General features: G+C 43.2%; 1 long non-coding RNA gene across 1 annotated transcript; it reads right to left on the minus strand.

Moving 5' to 3' along the window:
• Positions 1–387: 387 nt before the first annotated feature.
• Positions 388–12,147, minus strand: LOC146349527 (uncharacterized). The gene is made up of 6 exons (XR_014788808.1): positions 11,885–12,147; positions 9,591–9,693; positions 8,296–8,490; positions 3,724–3,902; positions 2,515–2,618; positions 388–1,105 (listed from the first exon to the last, which is right to left on the minus strand). It is a non-coding gene; the product is annotated as an uncharacterized LOC146349527 (long non-coding RNA).
• Between the last annotated feature and the right edge of the window lie 2,439 nt (positions 12,148–14,586).

Raw genomic sequence — 14,586 nt, forward strand, 5'->3', positions numbered from 1 at the left:
AGCTATCATATTATTCTGTTGTGTTCCACTTGAGTTTCCTTTGTGACAAGAGGAAAAGCAGCAAGAAGAGGAGCGAGATCAATGAAAGATAATGGAAGACTCAGCTACAGGGAGAAGGAGGGGGGAAGGAGAGGAGGGAAAGGAAGCACGTGATAAAGGGAGTCATTGTGATCCTGCATTTAAAACGGAAGCAGACAGCCTCGTTTTAAATGCAGGATTTTAGGCTGGTGTAGAGATGCCCAGAGTCTCCCAAAGGGCTGATAGCTGGTTGAGTTAATTGCATCTTAAATCTCAGAGACTATCCTAAAAGAGATATACCACTTCTCTTATTTACTTGGAGAAATGGCTAAAAAGTTTAAAAGCTGTTAAGACAATGAAAAAGCAATTAAAACAACTGAAACATTTAGATAAAAATTCAATACCAAATCACAGAACTTAAACAGGAAAGCAGAAAATCAGTAAATATTGTCTCTTCAGCTGACTTTAACTCCACAATGCTACTGTATGATTCCAGGCCACTTCCCTGCTGTCGCTCCTGTTGATACTGACAGGTACTGGCAAATACTTCATTGGTAATATCAGTTACAATTGTCAAGGGGGAGGAATGTCACAAGTAGAAGAAGCAGAAGCAGCAACAGCAGCAGTTCCGAGTTCTGAATGCCCCACTATAGATAGGCAGCTTTCCCACTGCAAATGCAGCCCAACTGAAGGAGGCAGCAGGGGCTGTTGCTACTCACACCTCTGGGCTCCCTCTACAGTTGGCTCCTTCCCGGGCCAGGCTCACTTGGAACAACCAAGCCCAGCTGGAGGAAGCAGAAAAGGACTGTAGTGGGAAGACTCCTTCTGCAGTGTCCTCTCAACTCCCAGATACTAGTTAGCACAGAGACTCCCAACCTCTCCAAGTTTACACTTAGAATCTCAGGCACGTAACGTTTCATAGATCTCACTTCAGGGCTTCATAGTAATCTCTTTGCTCCTCCCGTCAGAAGCCTTATCTTTTTTATCTTCTCCTCTTCTCTGTAATTACTAACTTTCCAGGTCTTTTCCTCTTCTCTGTTGTAACTCCAAACAGAAGTAGAAGCAATCCAAAAAAATATGATTAGGACTGAAAAATATGAAAGAGGGTGATAATGGCCCATAAAGAAACAAGTCTTGAAGGTTCTACTTTCCAAAAACAATATAAAAGGAAGATAGTAAGCAGAGATAAATGTGACTTGCTGAAAGTATATTCTTCTTAGCCCAAACACCAGTAATTAGTGTGTTAGAAATGACTGCAGAGCTCCAACAAACACATTTTATCACGAGGCCATTTTGGAATGGATTATACATTTGCAAATGAAATGCTATCCAAATTGGTGTCCTCTGTTTTGGTGATGCGATTCCTCTTTTTTGGCAATGCCTAAGTGATCACCCTACCTTTGTAGTCCCAATGTAATGCTTGGTGGGAGTTCTGATGAGGGAGACAGAGTTGAGTGTGTAGTGTTACACATGGGATTCCTCTACCTATACCTGGCAAATATATTCAAAAACTTAATGCTTTGTTAATACCTTTTTTCAAAGGTATTTGTTGAATACCTTTGAAAAAGATGCAACTCCCTATTAAAGACAGTGGGTTTGGCTTTCTGGATCTTGCTATATATCTTCGGCCTTATTTGCTGACTTGTACTAAATTTTGGTCCTTTCCACTTAGATTAGATTTTCCACCTTGGTAAGTTTTGGAATCATCCTGTCTGGAGCTTCTCTCCAAATGGATGGCACTAGGTTCTCCACATATTAGATTGGATGAGGTTCCTCCCACAATTCTGGTGGTTAGAGACATGTGGCATATAATTGACTTTATGGGGAAAACTAGAATTAAAAATGGGAAAGAGAATGTTTTTGTGGTAGACCTGGACTGATGAGATGGTTTTTATCTTGGATCAATGACTGGGTGTTGACAACGAGGGTTTTTTTTTCCATTCTCTGCTGTGAGATAAATAATAAATTTGATTTGCCTGCTGCAGCTGAATGGCAATACAACCATTGCAGCACCCGTTATTATCTAGATTCAATCCTGCTGCTTTCACAGCCTCAGAGGCCCCTTTGCAATTGGAAATACTTATTGAAGCTGATCAGGTATATCGACCCACGATTCATGTTTATAAATACTTATTATCAGCGAATAAATATAATGCACAGGGTATTAAGCAGGAATGGAACAGGGAATCGGATTGTCCTGTTTTGTCTAATCAGTGGACCGCTGCTTTGGAATCTGTTATCTGAAGTGCCTATGGATCTTAGGTTAGGTCTTATTCAGCAAAAACTCTTGTTTTGTGTCTATTGGATGCCACAATGTCTCTTTAATATAGGTTTGTCTAACTTGGCTAATTGTTGGAGGTGTAACACTTCTTGTGCTTCTTTTAACTGAATGTTTTGGAAATCACCTCTTTTGGGGAGGAAATTATCATACTGATAAACTTGTATTGGAACATTATTTAATATTTACTGATGTACACATCCTTTTGAACTGTTTACCTGCTTCTTGGAAGTTAATACATGGTCGGTGTAAATGGATTTTCCACACCCCTCGACTGCCAAAAGACTGATTCTGCAACACTGGAAGGATAAATGCTCGCCTCCTAGAATGCAATGGATAGAAGACTTATATATATAGCAACACTAGCAACATTCGAAAGGGTGGTATATAGGCACCTTTCATGAAGGGACCTATGTATAGATATTTGGTCTGCTTTTATTGAAGTTTATGTAGAATCTACTTTTTCTAGAATGCTGTAATAATTAAAACTCAGACTTTTAAAGCATGTAGTTATACTACATATTTTCTTTTCTTGATTCCCCCCCTCTTTTTTTGCTGTGCTTGTTGTTGTTTTTTGTTTGCTTTGTTTTGTTTTTGTTGAAATTCACAATAAAAAATTGATTAAAAAAAGAGTTGCATGTGCAGTATGTGCACTTCAGTACTAGAGAAGGGGAAGGGACGCATACAGCCTGCAAAGAACAAGAACAAAAAACAAAGGAGAAGGGCTACATCTGATGTTACGGGAGTGGACTGTCACTAATGTGGAACTCCCTGCTGAGGGTGGCTAAGTTTGCTGCCTCTCTGTTGTCCTTCCACCGACAGGCAAAAACCTTTTTATTCAAGCAGGCTTTTGGCATCTAAGTGGACCTGTTGGGTTAGATGCTCCTTTTATTCTGGCATAGTTGTTGTTTTAATGCATTTGTTTTATTATTGTTTTAATCAAGATTTATGATTGTAAACTGCCTTGAGTGCCATTTTTTCTTGGTAGGAAGACAGGGTACAAATCAAATAAATAGGAATTTCCCTTCCCCTTCCCTTTCCCTCCTCCAACCTGCATCCCTTCGCACACTCCCCAAATCTGCTCCACAGACCCCTTCCGACCCTCTAGAGTAGATTTGGGGGGGGGGTGGTGCACAGGGCTGCAGGAAAATGGGGAAATTTAATTTTCCAGCGGTGTCCATTCCACTGGCAGAAGGACGCTACTGGATACAACCCATAGGAAAGTGATGAAGAAACAGGGATTGCTGTGGGAAGAGAGGGACCAAAGGTCTCCACACCAGTTGCCCTCTTGACCCCCCCCCCCTTATTACCCCCAGGGCCATAGAAGCAGAGAAGATGGCAAGCCACGCAGGAGCTTCAGTGATGCTAGCAAAGTGCCTGGCTGTGTGTCTATGCAGGAGGATAGGGGAACGTGTGTAAGCACCTGCCTGGCTCAGGGCCTGGCTGAGAGCCAGGATGATCTGGATCCTCCAGCTCCTATCCTCCAGCTCTCAGACTGAGCTTACTCACTTCAAGCTGTCGTGTAAAGCTGTTCTGAACTGAGGAAATGGATATGTATGTGGCAGGTTAGATGGAAAGGGGATGCCCTGCGAAATCCAGTCTCCTCCTGCAATTAAGCATATCTAAGACATCATTCAGTAATAAACCATATATATTGTGGATATGTTTTGAACAAGATAGTATTTGTTCTCCAAAATAGGAAGCAATTAAAAAAACCTCATTGTGAACTATACAATTTACAATTGTCACTGTTACCACAGGGGTGGGGGTGGATGTGTCAGAGAGCCAGAACTGAGCAATTAGCACTGACTTTTTTTTTTAACAGGATAACAAAGGTCTTGTTTCACAACACAGCTCCAGGGCCTGGTGCAGCAGAAAGTGACTTTAAGGATAGCCAACAATTCAAACATGGGGGTTTGTTTGGTAACTAAAAAAGGCATTTGTGTACACTCATCCTGCTGGAAAACGGACTGATGTAAACAGACACTCATTGAACTGATGAACCACACACACACACACACACACAAATCAAAGCCAAGTTAGTGAAAAATCATCACACTATTGTTATTGCAGAATTTTAACACTGCAATCCTAAGCATATTTATTCAGATGTAAGTCCCAGTAGCTTCAAAATCTCAACTTTGTTTTTGTATTCTTATTTCAACAGTTATTTTTAGGTCTGTTATGTTTAGTCAAATAATCAGTTAGATTAATCTATGAAAACAGTTGGCAACATTGGCAGTGAAACAGGATACAATCTAGCAGTGGAACCAAAAAAAGTGTTCACCTTAAAGACCAACAAACATATTAACAGGGTTTGGTCATAATGGCAGCAATTCCTGGGTTGTATAACCCAGGAATTGCAGGGACCAGCAGAGCATGCAAACCACACGTCCCATTCCTGGGTTGTTTTGTGATGTGCAAATCCATAAACTCTGGGTTGTTTATGGGTTAAACAACCCAGAGTTAACTCAACAACAAACCATGGGCAATTGGGTTACCTCTACCTTGTTTAACCCATAAACAACCCAGAGTTTTTGGGTTCTTACATCACAAAACATTAAAAGCAGAAACGACAAACATGTGGTTCATGCACTCCACTCATCTCCATAGTTCTTGGGTTAAACAACCCAGGAATAGTTGGGTTGAGTTACATCTGAACTGGATCATTGGCTGTGTCTGCAAGTAACAATAAGCCAAAAGTTCTGTCTTAATAAACCATGCTATAAATTAGCTGTATGTAGGTATATGCAGCCTATTTACTCCCACTTCACTCCTCCCTTAACTGTGAAAAGGTAAACAATCCAGGAACGAATAGCTTCATGTGACATCCAAACCCAGGATTGTGGTTAAGTGTGTCCAAACTACCCAGGATCATAAACCAGCTTTAAACCAGGGTTGTTTGATGTCTTACAAATCCTGGCTTGTTGGCTTATAAATCCTGGCTTGTTTTAGGTACAAAATCATCATCCTGGGTTCAGGATGTTATACAAAGCTATCCCTTCATGGTTTGCTTATCCACTTGTGCAAAGAGAGGAGTGAATAAGTTGCATGCATCACACATCTAATTCATGTCATGGTTTATTAGGCCAGGATTTGGGGCTTATTGTTATATGTGAACACAGCCACTGTGGCTTTTGTGCACTGTATGTTAGTTCATCAGCAGGCTCAAACTTCCAGATGCATAACACAGAGCCATGTCACTCTATTCCTTCCCACCCCTGTGGAATGTTGAGTACACAAGAAGCAAAGGAAAAGTAGCGATGGGGAACAATGGGGAAAGGGCACCAAGCGGAAACCACCATGCTCAACATCCAAGGACAGCACAGCCTCACAGAAAATAAAGAGCACCTGCACCAAATCTGTATTCTCAGACACTCCAAAGGGACCCTGTCTTGGGGCTCAAAACTGGATGGCCAGATGCAAAAAAGACAGAGCTCCTGCACCTTTAACTATCATGCAGAAGAGGAAATTTCAGTAGGTGTACCTTGTATGACAAACAACACCTGCTGAAATTACCTCTTCTCTTTTGCATCTGGCCACCCTAGTTCCCTGGCATAAACACACTGGGAAAGTTAAGCTTTGCTGCTGCAAGCAGATTAGGTGGGAGGGCAGGGGCATTGCTAGGTTCTTAAAAGATCTGGGGCACAGGCCCATACCACAAATTTGCATGTGCATATATATATATATGTCAGAGTCCAAGCACACCTCTAATATATATATATATATATATATAGTATATATGTGTGTGTGCGCGCACGCGTGCACATATGTGGTATGCATATGTGTGTGCATAGATTATATACATACATAAGAAGTGTGCACTGACCCCACACCCCACTTCAATTCAGACCCCAATTCAGCATTTTAGAAAACATCCGATTTCTGCTCAGGACAATTTGTAGTTGGTTCACTTCAGCTCAGCACCAAACCTGAGTCAAGGTTTGGAAATACGGGTCGTTATGCTTCCTGTTGACTACCATGGGAAATTAGAAAAAAACTGTAACGTTTTCCTCTTGACTGGATGATAATTTCAGGCATACTAGCCCCCTAGAAGGGGATTACATCTGCCCAACATCAGAAATATAAGTGCAGGGTTTATATTTTGATTTTCTTCTAAAGGGAACTGTCAATAACATTTTTATTCCTTGGAAGAATTGGATAAAAAATTCAGGATTCAATGCTCCATCAGAGGAGATCATGTCTGCCAAATTTCAGAATGATAGCCACAGGGGTTTTTGTGTAAGGGTAGCCTTGACATTTTGAGGTCTCCAAAAGAGGACATACTTATCACCCTATCTTTCTTGTGGACCATTGTTCTGAAAACAATGAGCAGACTGTGGAAGGAAAGATGGCAGTCTCCCCTCTACTTTAAAAGGCTGGTGCATTCACACTGTTGGTCTGCCAAGGGAGCGAGTCCTAAGGCCTCCTAGTAACAGCAAGGCTACTGAGTTCAGAGGGAAGAAGCAGGCTTGTATTAAGTAGGGCTGTGCACTATTTCAGATCCAGATCTGAATTCTCAACCAAAGCAGGGTGATTCAGACCAAATCAGATCACTTCGGATTATTCTGAAACCAGAGAGCCTGTCTGGGAAATGTAACAATTTCCTTAAGATTAGGGAGGGGGAGAGGAAGATTTGGGAGGGGGGAACTGAGCCTTGGCAAGTGTTATCTAGCTGCCAATAGGGCTGAACTTTTAACTCAGCAGTCTCCAATCACAGTAGGGTGATTGAGAGGGGAGTGCAATCACTCCTCTATAAGGAAAGGCTTCAATGTTTGGGCTATTTAATTCAGAAGGCAAATAAGGTGGGGGGAGGTTTATAAAATTATATGGAGTAGTGAAAGTGGAACAGTGCAATAAATAAGCTGAGTTTGGTGTGACTTTTTCCCAGGTAATGTGTATTGCAGCCAAAGAGATTAACTTTTTTTCTTCCCTTAATGAGGAGCCTCAGGTCATCCAGTGAAGCTGAATAGCGGCAGATTCAGGACAGACAAAAGGAAAGTACTATTTGCATTTCAAAAAACCTAGACCAGAGATTAGGGGTAGTGACCTGCTAGTGGTCACTTTAAACACCTTCTGATAATCCCCTGTGTGGTCCAGCAGTTTTTACCTTTTGTTTTAGTCTTTGAGAAAAGGAAAAATTATGTATGACTAGCACAAAAGCCACTGGACCTAACTGTCTGAAATTTGGCAGGTTCAGTCAGCTCCATAGGGGCTGCCAGGTCTCCAAATTCCATGCACTTATGTGGAAGTCTTTTATAGGTCTTTTATAGGAAGACCTATAAAAAAAATTATAGGTCTTTGTTTTGACAAATTTTCTTGAAAAAAGCACATTTTACCTGTGACTAGCACAAAAGCAACTGGACCTAACTGCCTGAAATATGGCAGGTGCAATCATCTCCATGGGGTCTACCAGATCTCCAAATTTCATGCATTTATGATACAAACTAAAAAAGTTATGGCCATTTATGTTTTCCAATGCAAGTCAATGGGAAAATGTTAAAAAATGGCAATTAGGACAGGTCAAAAGATCCAGGGCACAGCTCAGAAGATCTGAGGCCCATGCCCAGGGGGGCCTCTCTATAAGAATTCCCATGTGGGAGGGTAATGGCAACCAACAAATAAGCAAGGGAGGGACCCACCATGGGGATGGATGGGGAAGTCCAGAAAATAAAACCCAGTGTGCCCAAATACCTGCCAGCCGTCCTCCCTCCAGAAAGCAGGGTATGTATGGCTAAGGAGAGTTTTGATTTTCTTGAAAAAAATACATTTACTTTAAGTTACATGTACAGGAATGTAAATCTTAAGAATTTATGGATAAACATCATTGGAGCTTTATGAATCTGCTGAAGGAACCTTCCAAAAACACTCAAAGTGCTGAAGAACAGTGAGGATTTGCTTTGGAAAAAAGGCATTGAGCCTGTGTTGAAGATCAATGCAAAACAACAGAAAAAAAAAGCAACGTATGGTGTTTTCTAGGTATATAGTAAGCCACTTACTTGTGGGGTGCCACAGGGTTCCATCCTCTCCCCGATGCTATTTAACATCTATGTGAAGCCGCTGGGGGCTATCATCAGGAGGTTTGGGGTGCAGTGTCATCAATATGCGGATGACATGCAGCTCTAACTCTCATTCAAATCTTCACCAAGGTTGGCCGTAGAATCCCTGTCCAAATGTCTGGAGACGGTGAGTGGCTGGATGGGGAGGAATAAGCTGAAGGTGAACCCTGACAAGACCGAGGTACTTTTGGTGGGAGACAAGAGGAGGCTGGGGGATGTTGACCTGGTGTTGAATGGGGTACGGCTACCCTTGAAAGACCAGGTCCGCAGTCTGGGGGTCATTTTGGACTCCCAGCTGTCCATGGAGGCTCAGGTGTCAGCTGTGAGCCGGACAGCGCTGTATCAACTCCATCTGATACGGCGGCTGCACCCCTTCCTTCCCGACCATCTGCTCCCATGGGTAGTACATGCCCTGGTCTCCACTCGTTTAGACTACTGTAATGCGCTCTACGTGGGGTTACCCTTGAAGATGGTTCGGAAGCTGCAGCTGGTACAGAACGCGGCGGCTCACCTGATTAAAGGCAGCCGCCGGCGAGATCACATCACTCCAGTGCTGAAGGAGTTGCACTGGTTACCAGTTGTTTTCCGGGCCAAATTCAAGGTGTTGGTTTTGACCTTTAAAACCCTATATGGTTCCGACCCAGCCTATCTTAAGGAGCGCCTCCAGCAGCACCAGACAGGCCGCTTAACAAGATCAGCCTCGGATGGCCTTCTCTCTGTCCCATCAGCCAGGACAGCTAGACTGGTGGGGATGAGGGAGAGGGCCTTTTCTGTGGTGGCCCCCACTCTGTGGAACTCCCTCCCTAGGGAACTCCGTCATGCCCCCTCTTTAATGAGCTTCCGTCGTGCATTAAAAACGTGGTTGTTCAGGCAGGCATTTGGGGTGGGTTAGGGTATTTTAAAAAAATTTTTATGGTAGAATTTTATTGTTTTAAATTGTTTTATGGTCTGTTGTACATCGCCCAGAGTGGCTGGGTGACCAGCCAGATGGGCGATTAATAAATTTAATAATAAATAATAAATAAATAAAATAAATATATTCAGAACAGCACAAGTCTACCTCACAACCTTAAGATTTTCAATCTAATTCGTCTTGATATCCTTCTATAAAATACACACACACACACACACAACATTAGAATTCTTCCCTCCTTTATATAGCTAGGTCTGAACTTATTTTTGTTTCCCTGAGAATCAGCTGAAGATTTTCACCTTTGCATAAAGAGATTTCTTACCTTCTGTCCATTGATTTTTGTGGTGGGCTGTATCACTTCCCACCAGACAACTGCTTCAAACTGCTTATCATTTTGCAAAGGTAGAAGACAAAAAACATGAAGGCTGCAATGTGAAAAGCATGGAAGAGCAGGTGCTTTTGGTTAGCAGGCCTGGGGTAATGGTAATTAAACACCCTTTTGGCAGCAGAACCCCCTCCTCTCCACACTAACAGCCCCCAGTGGTGTTCCAGTAGATTAAAAGCTTTCACTAGGTTAATAATTTTTACATCTTTGCTTTACAAATTATCCTCTTCCTTCATACACTTGAGCAGTTTATACTGCAAGACTTTTAAGGAGTGTTGCAATATATGCCCATCTCCCTTTAAAAATCGGCATGTCGATATGCTTATAACTCAGTAGGGTGGTGAAACTACGTAAAGGAATAAAATGGCAGAAGCCTAAGCAAAACTCAATCAAGATGCTTGTGTCTCAAGCTAGCCGGGTATGTTTGTGTAGTTTTGCAAATGGAAGATGATGCCCATCCCATCCCATACATGTTTATTCAGAAGTAAACTCCGCTGCGTTTAGGGGGATCTACTCTCAAGTGCATGCATATGGGATCAGACTGCTTCGGTTTCCCACTGAATCTGCCACCTCAGACCTGTACAGTCTGAGCTGAATTGAATGAGTCAACTCTCTGTGCACAGAGGAGCAGAGCACTGCACTAGAAGTGAACCAATCTATGGTTCTGAAACTAGAAGCAAATGCACACAACTATTGAGTTTGTGGTGGCTGCATGAAAACATTCTCTGTGTGTGCATATATGTGAGGTGGCCACTTGGCTGTGTACAGTTGTAGGCAGGAGCTAGATTAAGATGTGTGTGTCCCCCCCCCCCCCGGCCATCTTACTTTGTGGGAGTTGCATGCAACGAAGCTAGCCATACACTGAGAATTCACATGCCATTTCAAGAAGTCATTCAGCACAAGCCGAAGAGTCTTATGAACTGGGCTCAATCAATAGTATGAAGATTTATGTTCTTCAAACTCTTTAAATTGTGCTAAATGTTATAGCAATTATTTTCAATTTTTTAAAAAACCAATCGTTTCCAGTATCTAACATGTTCTCTAAAGCAAACCGACGGTGGTAATACCAAGGAAGAGGAACAATTGACTGACTGACTAAATAAAAAGTGATAGAAAATGTAGCAGGCAAAGTTTTTCCTTTCTTGCTGTGCCAGAAAATGCTGACTCCTTTAGCACATAGCCAAGAAGAACCTGAATTCGCTGGATTAGAACACATGTAAATGCTACATGAACTCCTGGGACCTGTGTTCTGTTGTTGACATGAATAGCGTTTTTCACTAGGTTGTCTCCTACTGTATATTTATATGGATGGTCTTGTCAGAGCTATAGTCAAGGTGATTCTGCAATTGCACTGCGCAAGAGCGGAAGCTGATATTGGGACACAGAACACAGTCTGCATTTGTAGCAAATTCCGTGTGTGTTCATTTTCAAATCCTGCCCCTTAAACTGCATGGTTCTCCTAAACTGAATGCCCATGGATGAAAACATTAAAGGCAGTAAGTAATATGCCAGGACAAAATGCCCGCCTGATTAATTCATCTTATGTTTCCTAATTAGCAAACAGGAAAGTTGAGCTGAAGGTCAAAAGATGTGACCGTTAGGTGACAAATCAAAGCGGGCTTTTGGGGCCCTCTCAGTCTAATCGCTCTGCTTGGGAAAGTGCTGTAAAACTTGCAAGGCTGAAACTTTTCTTAGGGTGCAATCCTATGCATTTTTAGACAGAGAAAAGGCCTACAACTCCCAGCACTGGGAGTTGTAGGCCTTTTCTCTGTCTAAACATGCACAGGATTGTGCCCTTAAGGAGTTTATTTATTTATTTATTTATTTATTGAATGTGGGGGGAGAGAGAGACTCTTTACTTTCCCCTGTTGGCAAATCCTAACAAAGCGTTAAAGCACTGAAGTAAAGTTTTGAGCCAGGAGGCCATTTCAAAGCCCTCCGTTACCATGGCCACCAGCTTCCCTGGGCTCCTTCTTGTCATGTGAGCTGTGTTTGTAACTGCTCAGAGCACTAAAGGATGCACAAGCCGCCACCACGTCAGCACAGCTAACACAAGTCCTTTGTACACAGTCTTCCTTGTGTCTGAGCAACCCTCCAGGATTTTTGTACAACCCAGAGTTTCTTGGGCCACTGCCCATAGAATGCCAGCTGGGCTCATGGAGGAAGGAAGTTACCCGAAGGGCTGTCCTTTACAAAACCAACATCCTAAAAAGACAAGAAGCGCAACCTACCTCTGGCAGCGTCCTTAATACTAGAAAGCTGATCCGTGAAGCAAGGGATCCATTACACAGGAAGAGAAGACCCCAACAATATGTATGGGAAAGCCACAGAATACAGCAGAGAGGAGCTCCTGGCTGGCCTCTCCCGTCTCTAAAGGCTCCATCTTCTGTATGCTACAAAAACTTTGAGAGAGATTTTTCTTAGCAATGTTAGGTTCCTTTGATCTGCCGCCTTCATCGTTACCTCTCTAACGAAAGTATATTCTGGTGGGACTGCCCAAATGCCGGATTCAGACATACACAGCACACTCTGAACTAAGGAGCCAGTTAGTCTTACCTGCCCAGAGCTACAGAGAGCAAGATTTTTAAAAGAGTCACCGAGATTTGTTCAGAGGCAAATTCAACCCCTGATCCTTCCCCTCCTTCTCCTTCCCTCCCCCTTTCCCCTTCCTCTTCATTTCCTGGGCTGGTACATATGCATTAAAAAGGTGGCGCTAGCTAGCCTTTTATTCCCATGGAGGATAAGAAATGAGAGCGGTGATTTTGAATTTAAAACTATAGAGGCTTTTGACAAGATCATGCTATATCATTATGCTAAATAGAGGCAGTGATCTCTCTTTTTGCTAAATAACCAGTCCTGGTGGACAGGACAAGAAATGCAATATCATTCTGGTTAATTCCTAAACGGTCTCAGCTTTTGAAAGCTTGTTCTATCTATCTTAAATGTTCAAAGATAAAACTTGTTTAGCACTTTGCATTGGTCCCTGCTTACATCACACACACCAGCCCACACACAGGCATGTGCACAGTAGACTGCAGTGGCAGCTTGCTTTCCCCTCCTCTGTTGTTTATCCACTAACATCTGGTATTCAAAGGACACTGTTCCTGTTCATGGAGGTGCCATTTAGCTCAGACTTCCTTAATCTGGTGCCCTCCAGATGCTTTGAACTACAATCCCCAGCATTCTTGGCCACTGACCATGCTTCTGTTGCTGAAGGGAGTTGAAGTCCAAAATATCTGGAGGGCACCAAGATAGGTTGGCCGGGTATCCTACTTTTCAGGGGACAGTCCTTTATTTTGGAGAGCTGGCAGAGGACAGTCCTCTATTTGAAGGTCTCCTCTATTTGATGGGCTTCCAGTCCAAGTCTGGTTTAGAGTCAGAGAACCATCAGGACAGAGAGCAGCAGGGGCCTTGGAATTGCCCATCAACACTTAGCACCTGGACGGCAGACTGAGCAGGTTCACAGATCACCTGGTCATCTCCACTATGGTGAAATGGATCATAGTTCTATTTATAGTTATTATTTCTAAATATGTGCCTATAAAATATACGTTTCCATCTGCACCTGTAATGCAAATTGGTGTCTTCTTTTTTGGCCATGTGTAAGTGGCCACCCACTGACCCTACGGTTATGAAGGCTTTTGGCTTCACTACTGAGTGGATAAGCCAAGAAGGAGGGTGACATGATCACGGATCTGGCAGAGATGGATAAAAAGCAGTTGGCAGAAGCCTAGCAGGAATGGGATAAAAAGCAAGCACCAAGGCTTGGAAGTCTTGGGTAAGGCAGAGCATTTGCGGCATCTCTGCTGCTAGCATCATACTTGTCAACGAGGAAAACAAGAAAGAAGGCTGACATCTGCTTTTTAAAAAGTATATTCTAAATAGAGCTTTTGCATCAGCCTGACTCATTGATTAAGGGTGCAGGAACCATTGGCTGCCACCCACATAACAACAGCAACCTCCTTCAGAACAAGGGAGGAGGAGGGAAAGCAACACAGCCCCAACTGCTTCCCCTCTATTGAGGACGGGATGCTTTGCTCATTGTCGTGGCTTTCGGCAACCACTCTGCTTATTCTGCTTCTGCTTGTGTGTTCCTACCAGTGGCAGAAAGAGGGGGGGAGGAGATGAGGGACAATGAAGGGAGAGGAGAGGTCAAGCATTCTTAAGCAGCTGAAGCCAGAGAGATTTTCTCTTTGATTCCCAAGTGGGCACAAAAGCAGGAGACCCCCCACTGACACTTCCACTCTCTGCTAAACAAAGCTGAAGGAAGAGAAGGCTGCTGTGACTGCCAATAATAGTTTAGCTTAGGGTCGCAGACAGGCAGCCTTGCTGCTTCTTGAGGTTCATTTATATGCTGATGCTTGCCCCACTTCTCTGGGTAGTGAGAAGTTCCAGAGCTGCGGCACTTACCCAGGTTTGGTTTCCTTTGGAGAGAAGTCACTGGAGGCTTATGCTTTAAAAACAACAACAACAGCAACAGTTGAGTTTATTTACAACAGGGGTGTTCAACCTCTTTCTGCCTGAGGGCCTGAATTCAATTTCAGAGAAGCTCTTGGAGGCTGCACTCCAGTAGTGGACAGAGCTGAAGGCTGGGGCCAATTTTTTTTTTGTTTTAAATACCAGCATATTTTAGCTTGAAGTTCTTATTGCCAGTAACATAAACCTTAGAGGCTTTTATAATGGGGAAAAACTGTGCAAATCCCAGGAAACCATCAAATGACTGATGGTTTGGGGGAAGGAGGTGGGGCCATCTGAGGGACCCCAGAGGGCCAGATTGGGACTCCAGGCAGGCCAGATTTGGCCCGTGGGCCTGAGGTTCACCACCCCTGCTTTACGTTTACCAGTTAAGCATAGGTGGGGCACAGTTTAAACACTCCAGCAGACACCAAACCTACAGCCCCTAGTGTGGCCAGATGCAAAAATGGTCAGGACT

The sequence above is a fragment of the Heloderma suspectum genome, chromosome 3 (assembly GCF_057233095.1).
Source record: "Heloderma suspectum isolate Gila_16-S chromosome 3, 16-S_ref, whole genome shotgun sequence".
NCBI classification, from domain to species: domain Eukaryota; kingdom Metazoa; phylum Chordata; class Lepidosauria; order Squamata; family Helodermatidae; genus Heloderma; species Heloderma suspectum.